This window comes from Trichosurus vulpecula, chromosome 2 (assembly GCF_011100635.1).
Source record: "Trichosurus vulpecula isolate mTriVul1 chromosome 2, mTriVul1.pri, whole genome shotgun sequence".
NCBI lineage: Eukaryota > Metazoa > Chordata > Mammalia > Diprotodontia > Phalangeridae > Trichosurus > Trichosurus vulpecula.
In genome coordinates this window covers 253,253,274-253,270,552 of record NC_050574.1, presented here as the reverse complement: position 1 = coordinate 253,270,552, position 17,279 = coordinate 253,253,274, and positions in this window count along the sequence as shown.

The window sequence follows — 17,279 nt, the reverse complement described above, 5'->3', positions numbered from 1 at the left end:
TGCATATATAATATTTTAATACTATATATACATATATATGTGTATATACATATATATGTGTATATATATGTACATATGTGTGTGTATGTGTGTGTATATATATATATATATATATATATATAATATCTTTTAGTACCTATGATGCTATCTTGGATCTCCTAGCTAAAAAATGTCATTACTGGTGCTGGATAACTACTAAGTCATGTCTGTTTGTAAGTAGATATTTCGCCCTAAGGTTTTAGAAGGTCATATCAGTTTAAACTGGAAGGGAACAAATGGATCATTTAGTTTAAGGACCTCATTTTAGAGGTGAGAATGTGTATGTGTGTATGTGTGTGTATGTATGTGTGTGTATATATATATATATATATATATATATGTATGTATGTATATGTATACATATATATACACTTATATGTGTGTGCGTGTGTGTGTATATATATATATGTATATATGTATGTATATGTATGTGTGTGTATGACACCACTCCAGTTAAAGTGATTCCTTGACAATATGAATATACTTAATTGAGCCCCATCCTTATACTAAAATATGATAAAAGTCACATTTTAGAATCTAACATTCAAGTGTCACTATTTTTACCACAACACAATCTTTCCATTTAAATTTTATCTGGACTATGCCTATAAGAAAAGTTAATCAAAGGAATTTATCTTTATAGTAGAGTATTCAACACAGATAAATCCTATTTCATCAGAAATGTTTTCTTACTTCAGGCGATTTTGATATTTAAACAGTTACAACTGATTGGAATATAAGAATTTAAAAGAATCATATTTGAAAAGGTACTTTCTCAGTAAGAATTTGGACTGCATTATTTCATTAATGCCATAGTACATCTATTCACCAAATAATCCATAATAAGTTTAAAAATATTTCTTAAAAAAACTTTTCAGGATCTAAATTAAATACATATTAGTCAAGTATCCCTTAGTGACTAATTAGATGAAGATGTGGAGGTTCTAATTGTCCCTACAGGGTATCTTTAAAGCTTGTTCTGAGGTTTCTTTGAAGTTTCCTTTAAAGATAGGCACCTAAAAAAAATGTGTCTCTATGCAGTGCATTGATATGTAGGTTATACCATACTATAACACAATAAAAAGAAAACTGAACTAAATAAATATATTCAAAGGGAGATTGGCTTGTTTATTAAATAAAACTAATTGTTTTCACAATTATATCCAAATATATTCTAATTTGTTCCTAACATAAATATGATTTACTTGTTTAGAATGAATAAACAGGGCCTATGGAATATAGGATTTATTTAAAGATAGGTGTCTCATTCATGGCTTGAGATCTGGAAGGGACCCCAGAGGTTATCTATTCCACACCACTCAGGTTGCAAATGAAGAACCTGAAGCATAAAGAGGTTAAGTGAATTAATCTAAGCCACCCATTGAGTGAGGAGCAGAGCCAAAATATGGAACAAGGTCACCTGACTCCAAAGCTAATTTTGTTGTTGTTGTTGTTTTTCCATTATGCCCTGAAAGCATTTTATTTTGTATCTGCTAGGTTCCTTGCAATGTGCCAGGCATTGGGGATACATAACTAAAAAACAATTATAATCCTTCTTCTTAAACAGCTTACATTATATTAGGCTCATAGGTCACTATATATAGGTTTTTCACTGGTTTAGTAGACATAGGTTTTTAATCATGATTTAAAATAATCATGTTTTAAATTACAGCCTTAAAGAGTCTGAATAGTGGTATTGTAATTCAAATTTTAAATTTTTTAAACTCCTCAGTCAGGGTAATATGGAACTTAAGAACCACTTCATATGCTGCCTAGTATCAAATCTCTACTTTAATGCATGTCTAATATTGGAAAAAAAAACATTTTCCCTTTCTGGATTTCTCCATTCTCACCTCTAAAATGATGTAGTGTAACTAAATGATCCTTAGTTGCCTTTCAGTTTAAACTCCTATGACCTGAAACCTCAGGGGGGGAAATCTGCTTACCAACAGATTTGGCTTACTGGTTTTCTGGTACCAGTAATGATAATTTTTAGCTAGGAGTTCCAGGATACTTAGCATCATAGGTATTAAAAGATTTTGAGGAGATGGCCAATCATGTTAAAGACTTCAGAGGGGTCAAGAATAATAAATGAGACAATCTCATTTGCACACTGTAATCAACACTGGTAGATCAACGGGCCATCATTAATAGGTGTTAACAATGAATAAAAATATCAGAAAATGTTCTGAACTCTCCAAAACAGGGAGTAGTATTTCATACAACCTCTAGCCCACTTTATGCAAGTCCTTTGAGATAAGTCTAACATATCAAGAGGCATGATGGCCTTTATCTCTCTTTCCCAATAAGACAGAAAATGAAGATATTACATATTTAAACTTAGTGAAAGGGGTTGGGGTAGAGAAGTGGAAATATGGATAACACTGGTGAATTTTGGGTTTTCTCATTCATCATGTCAGTCAAAAGGGCCAGAACTAACTTGGGGAAGTCACACTGGGTTAAGTGCCAACATCCAAGACAGGATGCTCTTGGTATTACTGCTTTTGCCATCAGGTTACTTGGCTTGAAGCTTTAGGATAGGAGTAACTAAATTTTTAGTGAGTTATGGACTTTTTTGAGGATCTAGTGAAGCTTGTGGATGTCTCCTTAAAACAATGTTATTAAATGTACAAAATAAATGTGCAGAACTACAAAAACTATATATAATACTTGTATATCAGTAAAATATATACTATGTATATCTTTACATATACACATATATTAGCACATGTGTGCACCTATGTACATGTGCACACATGTACATATACATTCATGCCCACATGCATGCCTGCACACGCATGCATACATGGATACATACATAGTTTAAAAAGATCATGAGGCCTACTTGCATACATGCATAATATATACATACATATATGCATACATAGTTTAAAGAGAACATGAGGTGACTCCAGAGCTCCTTTTCTCATCCTAAGTCATCAATCCTGCACTCAAAGGCGTTTCGGCATTGGCAATATATGTTTATTTTCATTCCATTTCAAAACGAGGGCATAATTAAGAAAATGTACAATAAAACACATTTATTGTTCAATTATTAGAAATGTATACTCCACTGAAGTCCTGTTAATTTGACTCATCACTGTGTAGAGGTGGCCTTGAATCAATGCCAATGAAAAGTAAACTCTGACAGATCTGATTAAGATGGATAGGTTTTGTATTCAGGCCAATGAATAGATTATCGGTTGTCTGAAGACCAGTTTGAAGAGGACCATCACCACCAATGAGAAACTATTTTCAAACTCATCATTTCCCCCAGACTGTTAAAGATCCTCATGGATCTTTATTCTTATTAACAGAAGGCTGTGCACACAAAAGAGATCAAAGATCTTTGAAGTACAAGAAAAAAGAAGTTTTATAAATCCAAACAAAGGCTTTAGAATGACTTCTTAGCACCTTTAATTTGGGCAGTGGTTTCCTCCAGGATAAGATCATTATTAATATGTTTGCACCATTGATGTGTGTAATTTTTCAGCTCTTGTTGTTAATGATTCTCTCTGAATTTAGCAAATTGCATACTTGTCGATTATATTACATATATGGATGCTCTTTTAAGAGCATACAATGGCAAAAATTGATTGTCTTGTTTACTCTGTTTTTGACTTTTATTCTTTAATCTGTTTTTTTTTTTTTATTATGAGGGGAAAATAAAACAAATTGTCTGGCTTGGCAAACTACCTTTAATCCTCTTACAGATAACTTTCCCCATGTAACATTTTTTTATTCAAATTAGTTTTCAGGTCTTTTAATCAATACCTAACTAGAGGATTTAAGCCCTAATAATGTTATTTATCAATAATCTTAATTATTTAATTTTAATTCTGAAATTTATTAAAATGGCATAGCAGTATCATAGCTGTTAGTGCTTTTTTCCTAAACAAAATAAAAATCACATATTAAGAGTTTGGAAGTGAATTGAGTGGCCTATTAAAACAACACTTCACATCAGAATGCTACCTTTATATTTTAAGGTTTACAAAGTGTTTTTCTCACAGAATGTGAAATAGACAATGAAAGTATTATTATACACAGATGAAGATACTAAAAGTCATAGAAGTTATGTGACTTTCCAAAAATTCCATAAGTAGTTAAAGGGTTAGAGCCAGTATATGGACTCAGATTTTCAAAACCAGAGCTTCAAAATGTGAAATATTATGTGCTCATCAACTTATTTCATTAAAAATGTTGTAATTTTTCAGTTAGAAATTTTCGTTCCTATTTTTGTACTAATTTGATCCTTTTAGGATCACTTTTCCCCCATTTTTTAGTATCCTCGTGTGAGAGTTTTCTGAACCATACAGAAACATCACAAAAATATCATGAATATGTTCTTGTAGAAATGAGTCAGGGACCAATGGAAATGGCAAAAGTCAAATAACATCATACATTCAAATGTGAGTGATCATGTAGTAATAGTAAGTAACTGGTTGCAGCTGCTTATGGTCAGTCCACCAACTTGTTAGAGCAAAGATAGAAATCAATAATAAACTAGAAAGGAGTCAGTAAAAATGGAAAGTACTGGTATACATTTAAAAACCTTCACCATGAAACTATTTAAACAGACAAGGAAATGGAGAAAAGAATAGAAATTAATATTTACAAAGACCATTTTATTAAGAAATGCTATGGCTTTTATTCAGTTGGGATTTTTTAAAAAAATTATTAAGCCTTTACTAATGTTCTAGATTCAAAGATTGCAGAGACAAAAGCAAATCTCCTTTTAGGGAGATTACATGTCCTTAAAAATAACCTATACAAAGATTTAAATACATATATAATACAAGATAAATTTGGAGGGGTTCACTAATATATGGAGATATCAGGAAATGATTTTATAGGATGTGGTACTTGCACCAAAGCAGGGAATAGAACTTGGAGTTCCAAAAGATAGAGGCAGAGATACAGGACAGAACATTCCAGGCATGGGGAATGGTCTGCACAAAGGCACATTGATAAGGGATGGAACATTGGGTATAAGGAAAATGTTATGAGAACGTTTGACTACTAGAGAAACTAACCATAATCAGCCTAGCAAGGTAGGTTGGAGAGAGATGGTGAAGAGTTTTCAATGCCAAAGAAAATGTAGCATTTGGTATTTTATCTTAGAGGCAATAGGGAGGCACTGAAGCTTCTTGGTGAGAGAAGTGATAAACATTTGTAATATCAATTTGGCAGCTCTGTGGAGGCAGGATTAGAAAGGGAAAAGATGAAATAGAGAACAATATTTCAACAGTTATTGAAATAGTCTCAGGCAAGAAGTGCAAAGTGCTTCCATTAGGGTGATTGTGGAGTGAGTGAAGGGAAGACAATGTAGGAACGAGATGTTGGGGATGTAGAATTGACACAACTTGCCAAGTGATTACAAATAAAGGGAAAATGAGACAGAATAATTGAGAATGACTCCTAAATCACAACCCGGGGTGACTAGAAGAATGATACTGACCAAAGAAATTTAAAAAAAAAGTCAAGAAGAGAAGATGGTGGATAGAAAGCAGGGACTTGCTTAAGCTCTCCCCCAGGTCCCTCCAAACACATGTAAAATGACTCTGAATGAATTCTAGAGCTGCAGAACCCACAAAATAGCAGAGGGAAACAGGGCTCCAGCCCAACACAGCCTGGATGGTTGCTGGGAAGAGTCTATCACACGGAGCTGGGAGCAGAGTGGAGCACAGTCCAGCATGGGCCGTGCCAGGACCAAACAGATCAGGAGCCAGGCAAAACAGGTGGTAGGGCACTGAATCATTGAGCTGTGGCAGTTTCCAGACTTGTCGACCCTAAGACACCAAAGACAATAGAGCAGGGTAGTGGAAAAACTGCTAGATAGAGTGAAAGGGGTGAGAAGTTGGCACTAACCCTAGGGGTGTGGTAGAGGCACAGCTGTGGGGCTGCTTCCAGAGCTCCAGCTGCAGTTGCTTCCAGCCCCAGGCCCACTTGGTGGGAGGAATTAAGCGGCGAATCAGGGCAGGAGTGCAGAGCCTGCTTGGATCTGGGTGGCATTTTGGGTTGGTGGTTCTTGGGGGAGGAGGAGTGCTGGTGTGGCAGAGTTTGCTGTGTAGAAGTAGCTCTGAAAACAGCAGCACAGCCCCTGAAGCTTGGGACAAAGTATTCTCTACTCTACAAGAAGTCATACACTGACAAAAAGTTCAAAGGTCAAGCAGCGAAAATGGACTCAGATTCAGACTCACACTTTGGAATCTTTTTTTGGTGACAAAGAAGATCAAAACATACAGCCGGAAGAAGTCAACAAAGTCTGCTTTCCTTCTAGCCATGGTTGCATTGGTTTTGTTTGTGCCAAATCTATTTAATGTAATCAAAATCATGCCTTTTGCATTTTATGATATTCTTTGTCTCCTGTTAGGTCATAAATTCTTCCCTTGTTGATAGATCTGACAGGTAAACTATTCCTTGCTCTCCTAGTATCAGCCTTTATATCTAAATTGTGAACCTGTTTTGACTTTATATTGGTGTATGTGTAAGATGTTGGTCTATGCCTGGTTTCTGCCATACTGTTTTCTAGTTTCCAGAAGGTTTTTTCAAATAATGAGTTCTTATCCCAGAAGAGTCTTGGGATTTATTGAACAGTTAATTACTAAAGTCATTGACTATGGTGTATTAGGAGGGCAGAGTTTATAATCTCAAAGAGGATCATAAACATGTCTGAAAGGTTCGGAACCGCCGGATATAAGAAACTCTCAAAGTAGAAGGCAGAAGAATCAAAACATATATTTAGGCTCCACAGTAACCAACCCATGAACCAGCAACCCCATTTTGATATATTGATCAAAAGCTTCCAGGCCCAATAAGTACGCCTTGAAAGAGTAACCAGGAGGCTACAGAGAAGCATGATTGCGTAAAGCAAAATCATGCTTCCCCCTCTATGGTAAAAAGATGACCCACTGGCCTGAAGTCTTTGTTCAGCTTCCTCCCGTAGGTCAGTTCTGCTACTGGCAGCTCCTGCTTCAGCTGTGGCTGTGGCTGTGGCTGTGGCTGTGGCTGTAGCTGTAGCAGCCTCTGGCTCCAACGGGAGCTGCTTTTAACCATCCAGCTTCTGCGGGGGTGTAAGGTACGCCGGGGAAAGCACAGGTTCTTTCAATCTGCTTAAGCAAGGTGAAGGGGTTGACCGGGAAAGCACAGGTTCTTTCCATCAGCTTAAGCAAGGGAAGCAAGGTGAAGGGGCTGACAAGCTTACTCCAGTCCAACATACAAACAGCATTCAGTTCAGGGGAAAAAGCCAAACTAGTCAAGGGCACTTGTTGACTAAGTGCTAAGGAGCCCATTTTTGGTTGCCAATACATATGGTGTTTTGTGTACTTAACCTATGCTATTGACCCCATTACTCTAATTCTTAGTGCCAAATATTTTTGATGATTGCCACGTTATATTACAATTTTTGATGTGGTATGGCTATGCCACTTTCTCTTGCATTTATTTTCATTAATTCCCTTGATATTATGGACCTTTTGTTCTTCCTGATGAATTTTGTTATTATGTTTTTCTAACTCTATAAAATATTTTTGGTATTTTGATTGATATTGTACTGAATAAGCAAATCAGTTTAGGCAGAATTGTCATTTTTATTACAATAGCTCAGTCATGAGCAACTGATGTTTTCCCTGTTATCTAGATCTGACTTTATTTGTGTGAAAAGTGTTTTATAATTGAGCTCATATAGTTCCTGAGTTTGTTTTGGCCAGTGGATTTCCAAATATTTTAAATTGTCAATAGCTATTCTAAATGGAATTTCTCTTTCTATCTCTTGCTGCTCAGCTTTGTTGGTAATATATAGAAATGCTATAGAAATACTATGTAGAAATATAGGATGTGTTTGGGGTTTTTTGCAACTTTTCTAAAGTTGTTAATCATTTCAAATAGTTTTTTTGTTGATTCCCTAGCATTCTCAAAGTATAGTATCATATCATCTTCAGAGAATGTTAGTTTTGTTTCTTCATTGTCCAGTATATTTTTTTCAGTTTCATTTTCTTCTCTTATTGATAATGATAACATTTTTAATACAATATTGATTAACAGTGGTGATGATGGGCTTCCTTTTTTCATCCTGGATCTTACTGGGGATGCTTCTAACTTATCAGCATTATATGTAATGCTCAATGATGGTTTTAAATATTGTTTGTCATTTTAAGGAAACTCCACTTATTCCTGTGCTCTCTGGTGTTTTAAATAAGAATGGGTTCTGTATTTTGTCAAACACTTTTTTCAGCATCTATTTAGATAATCATATCATTTCTCTTAATTTTGTTGTTGATATAGTCAATTATGCTGATATTTTGCTAATAGTAAGTCAGCCCTGCATTCCTGGTGCCAATCTCACCTGGTGATAGTGTATTATCCTTATAATAAATTGTCATAATTGCTTTGGTAATATTTTATTTAAAATTTTTGTGTCAATATTCATTAGGGAAATTGGTCTATAATTTTCGTTCTTTCTTTTGGATCTTTCTGGTTTTGATATCGGCATCATAATTATGTCACAAGAGGAATTTGGTAGGACTCCTCACCTGTTTTTCCAAATATTGTATATAGTATTAGAATTAATCGTTTTTTTCAATTTTTTGGTATAATTCACTTACAAATCCATCTGGCCCTAGATTTTTTTTTTTCCTTAGGGGATATATTGATGTTTTTTTTTTCCATTTTTTTTTCAAAATTAGGCTTATTTGAGTATTTAATTCCTCTTTTGTTAATATGGGCAATTTATATTTTTGAAGATATCCATTTCATTTAGATTGTCAGATTTATTGTCATATGATCAATTTGGCAAAATAGTGCCTTATTATTGCTTTAATTTATTCTTCATTCATGGTGGATTTACCCTTTTCATTTATTGATATTGGTAATTTTGGCTTTTTTTTTCCTTTTAAAAGAAAGAAACTAATTAACCAAACATTTATGTATTTTATTGTTTTTTTCTGTTAAAACCAGCTCTTAGTTTTATTTTAGTTTAATAATTTTCTTAATTTTAATTTTATTAATCTCTCCTTTGATTTTCAGAATGTCTAATTTGGTATTTAATGATTTTTTTTGAATTTGTTCTTTTTCTAATGTTTTTAGTTGCCTACCCTTTTCATTGATTTCTTCTTTCTCTATTTTACTCATGAAAGCATTTGGAGATATAAAATTTCCACTAAGATAAGCTATAAACTTTTCAAATAAGATCCAGGGTGAAACAAGGATGTCCATTATCACCATTGTTATTCAATGTGGCTCTAGAAACATTAGCTTTAGCAATCAGAGAAGAAAAAGAAATTGAAGGAATTAGAATAAGCAAAGAAGAAACTAAGCTATCACTCTTACATGATTATATAAGCACATATGCATACAAGTATATATATATATGCATACATAAATATATATGATTATATACTTAGAGAATCAAGTAAAAATGAAATAATGAAAATAATGAAAACTTGAAATAATCAACACCTTTAGCAAAGTTTCAGGACGTAAACTAAACTCACATATATCATTGGCATTTCTATATATTACTAACAAATTCCAACAGCAAGAGAGAGAAAGAGGACTTCCATTTAAAGTTACTTTAGACACTATAAAATATTTGGGAGTCTACTGCCAAAAATAAACCCAAGAACTATATGAACACAATTACAAAACACTTTTCACACAAAAAAGTCAGATCTAAATAATTAGAAAAATATCAGTTGCACATGTGTTGACCAAGCTAATATAAAGAAAATGGCATTTCTTCTAAAATTAATTTACTTCTTCTCTGCCATACCAATCAATTTACCAAAGGTTGTATAATAGAGCCAGAAAAAAATAATAACAAAATTCATCTTGAAGAGCAAAAGGTTCAGAATGTCAAGGATATTAATGAAAAGAAATGATAGGGAAGGTGGCCTAGCTATACCAGATCTTAAATTGTTTTATAAAGCAGCAATCATCAAGACTTACTTGATACTGGCTAAGAAATAGAGTGGTATATCAATGGAAAAGGTGAGGTACACAAGACCCAGTAGTCAGTGACTATAGTAATCTACTGTTTGATGAACCAAAGGACTGCAACTTCTGGAATAAGAACTCACTATTTGATAAAGACTGCTGGGAAAACTGGAAAATAGCATGGTAGAAACTTGGCATAGACCAAAATCTTACACCATATACCAAAATAAAATCAAAATGGGTTTATGATTTAGATACAAAGGATGATATGATAAACAAACTGTGAGAGCAAGGATTAGTTTACCTGCAAGATTTATGGATAATGGAAGAATTTATGACCAAGCAAGAGACAGAATGTTATGAAATGCACAATGGATAATTTTGATTATGATAAATTGAAAAGTTCTTGCACAAACAAAGCCAATGCAACCAAGATTAGGAGGGAAGCAGAAAACTGGGAAAGAATTTTTACAAATAGTATCTCTGATAAAGGCCTCATTTCTAAAATTGGGTCAAATTTATAAGAATACAAGTCATTTCCCTGTTGATAAATGGTGAAAGGATATGAACAGGCAGTTTTCAGAGGAAGAAATTAAAGATATCTATAGTCATATGAAAAAATGCTCGAAACCACTATTAATCAGAGAAATGCAAATAAAAACAATAAAATATAAATCAAAAACCATGTCATGCTTGTTTGATTGGCTAACATGACAAAACAGAAAAATTATAAATTCTAGAGAATATATAGGAAAATTGAAACACTCATGCACTTTTGATGGAGTTGTGAACTTATCTATTCATTTCGGAGAGCAATTTGGAACTATGTCCCATGAGCTATAAAACTGAGCATACCCTTTGACAGAGCAAGACCACTTCTATGGCTGTATACCAAAGAGATCATACAAATAGGAAAAGGACACTCATAGGAAAATATTTATGGCAGCTCTTTTTGTGGCAGCCAAGAATTGGAAATTCAGAGGATGCCCACTAATTGGTGAATGGCTGAACATATTGTGGTATATAAATGTAATGGAATACTATTGTGCTATAAGAAAGGATGAGCAGGCAGACTTCACAAAAACCTGGAGAGCCATATATGAACTGATGCTGAGTGATGGGAGCAGAAGCAGGAGACCATTGCACAGTTACAGACACATTGTGTGATGACTAACTTTAATAGACTTGGATCTTCTCAGCCACGCAAGGTTCTAAGACTACTCCAAAAGGCTCATGATGGAAAATGCTATCCAGACAAAGAAGTGTGGAGGCTGAATGCAGATTGAAGCATACTATTTGCTCTCTCTCTCTTTTTTGTTTTGCTTTGTTTGTTCTTCCTCATGGATTATTCCATTGGTTATAATTCTTCTTTACAGCATGACTAATGTGAAAATATGTATTAAATATATGAATGTATATGCTTATATGAAATTGCATGCTGTCTTGGCAAGGGAGAGGGGAAGGGGAGGAAAAAATTTAACACTCAAAAGCTTGTGGAACTGAATGTTGTAAACTAAAAATAAATAAATAATTTGGTAGGTTTTCTCATTATTGTCATTCTCTTTTATGAAATTACTGATTGTTTCTATGACTTTTTGTCTGACTGACTCATCCCTTAAGATTATTATTAGTTTCCAGTTAATTTTTAGTTTATCTTTCCATGGCCTTTATTACATGAAATTTCAACTGCATCATGATCTGAAAAGGATACACTGAATATTTCTACCTTTCTTCTTTTGATTATGAGGTTGTTATACCCTAAATACATGGTTAATTTTTAATTAGGTGCCATGCACCACTAAGAAAAAGATACACTCCTTTCTATCCCCATTCAATTTTCTCCATAGGTGTTGTGTATCTATTTTTTTCTAAAATTCTAGTCACCTATTTAATTTCTTTCTAATTTTTTTTGGTTGTATTTGTCTATTTTTGAGAGGAGGGGGTTAAGGTCCCCCAATGGTATATAATTTTGCTGTCTTTTTCTTTCTGTAACTCACTTAACTTCTCCTCTAAGAATTTGGATGCTATATCACTTGGTGCATACTTATTTAGTATTGGTATTACATCATTGCCTAAGGTACCTTTAGCAAGATGTAGTATCCTTCTTTATCTCTTTTAAATAGATCCATTTTTGCTTTTACTTGTATGCAATCAGTATTTCTATTCCTGTTTTTTGTTGTTGTTGTTTTTTCTTTTTGCTGCAGCTGAAAAATAGTATATTCTACTCTAGCCTTTTACCTTTGTTCCATGTGTATCTTACTGTTTCAAATGTGTTTCTTGTAAACAACATATTGTAGGATTGTGATTTTTAATCCACTTTGTTTGATGAGAGTTTATGAGAGCTCATCCCCTTCACATTTGCAGTTATTATTACTGTGTATTTCCCTCCATCCTATCCTGCCATTTATACTTTTCCTCTCTCCTTTCTCCCTGTCCCACCTCACCAGTGTTTTGCTTCTGATTACTACTTCACTCAGTCTTCCCATCTTCTCTCTTTTCTTTTCCTTTTCCACTTCCACTTCTGTTCTCCCTTCTGCCCTTTCTTCAATTAGTCTCCCTTTCTCTTTTCTTTCCCCTTTACCCTCGTAATTTCTTGTAGGGTAAGATAAATTTCTGTGCCCTCATGGTTGTGTATGTTATTCCCTTTTTGAGTCAAATCTGATGAATAAGTTTCAAACAATTCTTGTCCTGTACCTTCTTTCCCCTACTGTAATGTCTTCTGTGCTTTTTCATGTGATGTGATTTACTTTATTGTCTCCCCCTTTCCTCTTCTCTCAGTACAGCCATTTTTTCATCTCTAATTTTTATTTTTAATATCATCACATCAAAGTCAACTTATGCACACACCCCATTTACGTATACTCCTACTAACTTCCCTAACAGAGAAACAGTTCTCAAGAATTATAAGTATCATCTTACCATATAGGAATGTAAATAGTTTAAGCTTATTGATTAACATGCTTTTTCTTCTTTCTTGTTTACTTTGTTTATGCTTCCCTTGACTCTTGTATTTGAAGGTTGAATTTTCTTTTCAGCTCTGGTTTATTCATCAGGAAAGTTTGAAAGTCTCCTATTTCATTAAATACCTGTATCTTCCTATAAAGATTATACTCACTCTTGCTGGGTAGTTGATTCTTGGCTACAATTCAAGCTCCACTGAGTCTTGGAATATCATATTCCTTTAATGTAGAAGCTGCTAAATCCTGTGTAATCCTGACTGTGGCTCCCTGATATTTAACTTTTTTTTTTCTTTCTGGCTGCTTGTAATATTTTCTCCTTGACCTAATAAATCTGGAATTTGGGATACAATAGTCCTTAGAGTTTTCATTTTGGACACTCTTTCAGGAGGTGATCAGTGGATTCCTTGAATGACTATTTTACCCTGTGATTCTAGGATATCAGGGCAGGTTTCCTCAATAATTTCTTGAAATATGCTGTCTAAGCTCTTTTTTTGATCGTGGCTTTCAGGCAGTCAAATAATTTTTAAATTATCTTTCCTACATCTATTTTCCAGATCAGCTGTTTTTTAATGAGGCATTTTTACATTTTTTCCTATTTTTTTATTCATTCTTTTGATTTTGCTTGACTGATTCTTGATGTCTCATGGAGTCATTAACTTCCACTTGCCCAAATCTAATTTTTAAGGAATTATTTTCTTCACTTAGTTTTTGTATCTCCTTTTCCATTTGGTAATTCTATCTTAAAGAAGTTGTTTTCTTCAGTGGATTTTTCCCATTTGTCCAATTGTGTTTTTGAAGGAGTGGTTTTCTACAGTCAATTTCTGTGCTTCCTTTTCCAAGTTGTTGACTCTTTTTAAAAATAATTATCCTGCATAACTTTCATTTTTCCCCCCAATTTTTCTTAAGCCTTTCTTACTTGATTTCAAAATCTTTTTTGAGTTCTTTCAAGAGGACTTTTTGGGCTTTAGACAATTTCATACCCCCCTTTCAAACTTCACATATAGACATTTTAACACTTGTCCTCCTGAGTTTGTGTTTTGATCTTCCCTGTCACCATAGTATCTTTCTATGGTCAGGGCTGTTTTTGCTTTTTTGCTCATTTTTAAAAGTTGAGCTCTCTTCCTGGGGATCAGTAGTTACTGTCCTAAGCTTCTTGTGGTGTGGTCCAGGGTCCTGGTCATTGGCCTTCTTTTCTGGTGCCTAAATTGGTGGCAGCTTACCCACTGCACTGGGGTTACCTGCCCTAGTTGTGCCTGTTTGGCTGGGTTTGTAGGCTGATAATTTGCCTTCTGCACTGTGGCTGGAGGCCTCACAGTTGGCCTGATGTGCCACTATCCTTCTGTGTCAGGACAGAGGGGCCTCAGTTGCTGATCTGTACTGTGGCTGAGAACTTCCTGTTGCCTTGCCTGGACACTGTCTGCACCAATATGCACTCCTCTTTTATGCAAGTGAGACAGACCTTTATTGAAATCCTTCTAAGTTATATTAAGCTGGAAGACTGTTTCACTCCATCTTTTTTTGAGTTCTGTTGCTCCAGAATCCATTTAGAAACTTATGTTTTGTTTTGTTTTTGAAAGGGAAACTGGGGAGAGCTCAGGTAATTTCCTGGCTCCTCTGCCCCATGTTGTCTCTGCCTCCTAGGTTGTTCTAGACACATAATTGAATAGAAAGGGGACTGTGGTAGCTTCAAAATTGAATCACAAGATGGAGTCACTGTAGTCCATCCATTTCCCACTACCATTTGTTGTTCTAATCACTTTAATTCCTTCAATTCCCCCTTTTGGCCCGTGGGTAGTATCAGTCCCTTCCCACCATTGAACACTTGTACATAAACCAAATCTGTAGGTATTTCACATATTCAGAATCAGAATTACATAAGTCTGGGTGCAGATCAAACTACTTAGAGATCTCACAATGGACTAGTTTTGTGAAGGGAAATTTGCATGTAATAAAAGTAGCCAAGAAAAGTTACAGATTAGCATAAACACCATGAAACAGAAGGCCAAAGCAATACAATAATGATCATCAATATTAGCTAACATCAAATCTCCTTGTATCCTAGTAACACACTTCCAATGTCCATTTTATTGACACTTTTTTGGTCCCAGATGTCCCATGTGGTGGTATGGTTCCTGGAAATATCTTCTCTTGGGCATTATGGAATCAGCTTCATTCTTGTACTTGCCACATTTTTCATCAAAAGACATGATGTTTTTTTTTTCTTCTTACACTCTGATCTTAAATAATTTGCACAGCCATCCACTATTTGATCATTAGGTTTTTTGTAGACAGTCAATTATTATGAAAACCATTGTAAAATAGTGTTGAATCTTAGATCTCATGGTTACAGAAATGTACTCCTCTATTAAAATCCTACTATGATGTATAACATTAGTATGAATGTGGCTTTGAGGATTTCAAGGCCTACTATTTGTTTATTCATTTTCTATTTATACATGCAAGTTTAGCATCCAAAGCTCTTATCAAGTTGGAAAGGATTCAAGTATGGCTGTTGTCTGAAGACATGGTTAGGTGCTAGTTGATAACTGGTTTTGAGCAATTCATGAAATTGTCTACTAATAAGATGTAGATTGTAGAGGAGTTTTCAGGTTCATAAGTCACTATTGACGAAATAGTTATTGAAATATTGTGCCATAGGCATTGAGTCTTTTTGCCAGTCATATGTTTGATGAACACTTATCAGATCTATCCATTGAATTTTTGTATAATATAGCTTTTTGAAGTACTTTCCTAGTGCTGAACAGTATTTGGGGGTTAACCATTGGTTAACCATTAATGAATTTGAATTAAAAAAAAGCAAACTACCAGCATTAAAAAGAATCAAAATTCAAAACAAATGAAGAAAAATAGATGTTATTAGAAAATATTTTGATCACAAATATATATGCCAACAAAGTCAATTAGAAAGCAAATAAATATTTACCAAAAATACTTAAATTAACAGCAAAAGAAATAGAAAATTAAAATAACCAAAATTTAGAGAAAGATTTTGGACAAGCCATGAATGAAATTCCAAAGGAAAAAGCTCCAGGACCAGGTGTATTCACAAGTGAATTCTGTCTTTCAAAGAACAATAGATGTAATATTAAACAAAGTATTTGCAGAAATTGCAAATGAGGAGTTCTTTGTATGACACAGATAAAATCTTAATCCATGAACAAGGGAGCATCAAAAAAGAAAATGAAAACTCCAGACCAATACCATTATGAATATTGATGTGAATTATTTAATAAAATATTTGCAAAGAGAACAAAAAATCTTAAAAGTATAATACCCCATAATCAAGCTGGTTTCACATGAGATATTTTGATTCAGTTTATTATTAGGAAAATTTAAAACTTAATTAACTACACTAATTTTTAAAATTAGCAAAAATAATGATTATATCAATAGATGCAAAAAAAGTTTTTGACAAAATATAATACTTATTTTTGTTTTAACAACCTAGAAAACATAGAAATAAATTGATCTCTTTTAAAATATAAATATTACATATCCATAACCAAGAGCTGTTATTATTATACATATTAGAGATGATTAAATTATTAATCTGTGGATTGAATTTCTAATAAATTATTATCCATAATAGATATAAACTAGAACTTTTCCAACAAAATTAAGGTGAAAAAAGAATGTCTATTGTTACTTCTTGTATTTTATATAGGATTAAAAATTTCTGGCTATAATGGTAAGACACATGAAAGAAACTGAAGGATATGAAGGGCATGCATAGAAACAATATATGTATATGTATATATGTGTGTATATATGTATATATTATATATATAGGCAATTGATAAAATGGTATACTTAAAGAAGAAGAGTAGACAAAAATTAATTGAAATAATTAATAGCTTTTGCAAACATTCAGAATATGAAATAAATTCACATGAATTTTTTGAATTTCTACATAATCCCAATAAAACTCAGTAGGAAGAAATAGAGAAATCCCATTTAAAATAATTACAACATATATAAGATATTTTAGGTTCTACTTACCAAGATACATTGCAAAATTATATAAATACAACTATAAACAATTGTTTAGTGAAATGATAACATATATAATAATTAGAAAACTATTATTTTCTTATGGATCAGATTAGCCAATATATTAAAAATCTATTAATCACTAAATATTTATTAAGTACATATTATGTTGAAAACACTGTGCTTAGTGCTGGGGATGCAAAAAGAGGCAGTTTCTTCCCTCAAAGAGTTCACAATCTAATGGAGGAGACAAGGTAAAAATGTATATATGTGTGATAGAATTTATATTAGAAATCATATATGTTAGATACATCTAATGTACATGCAATAACT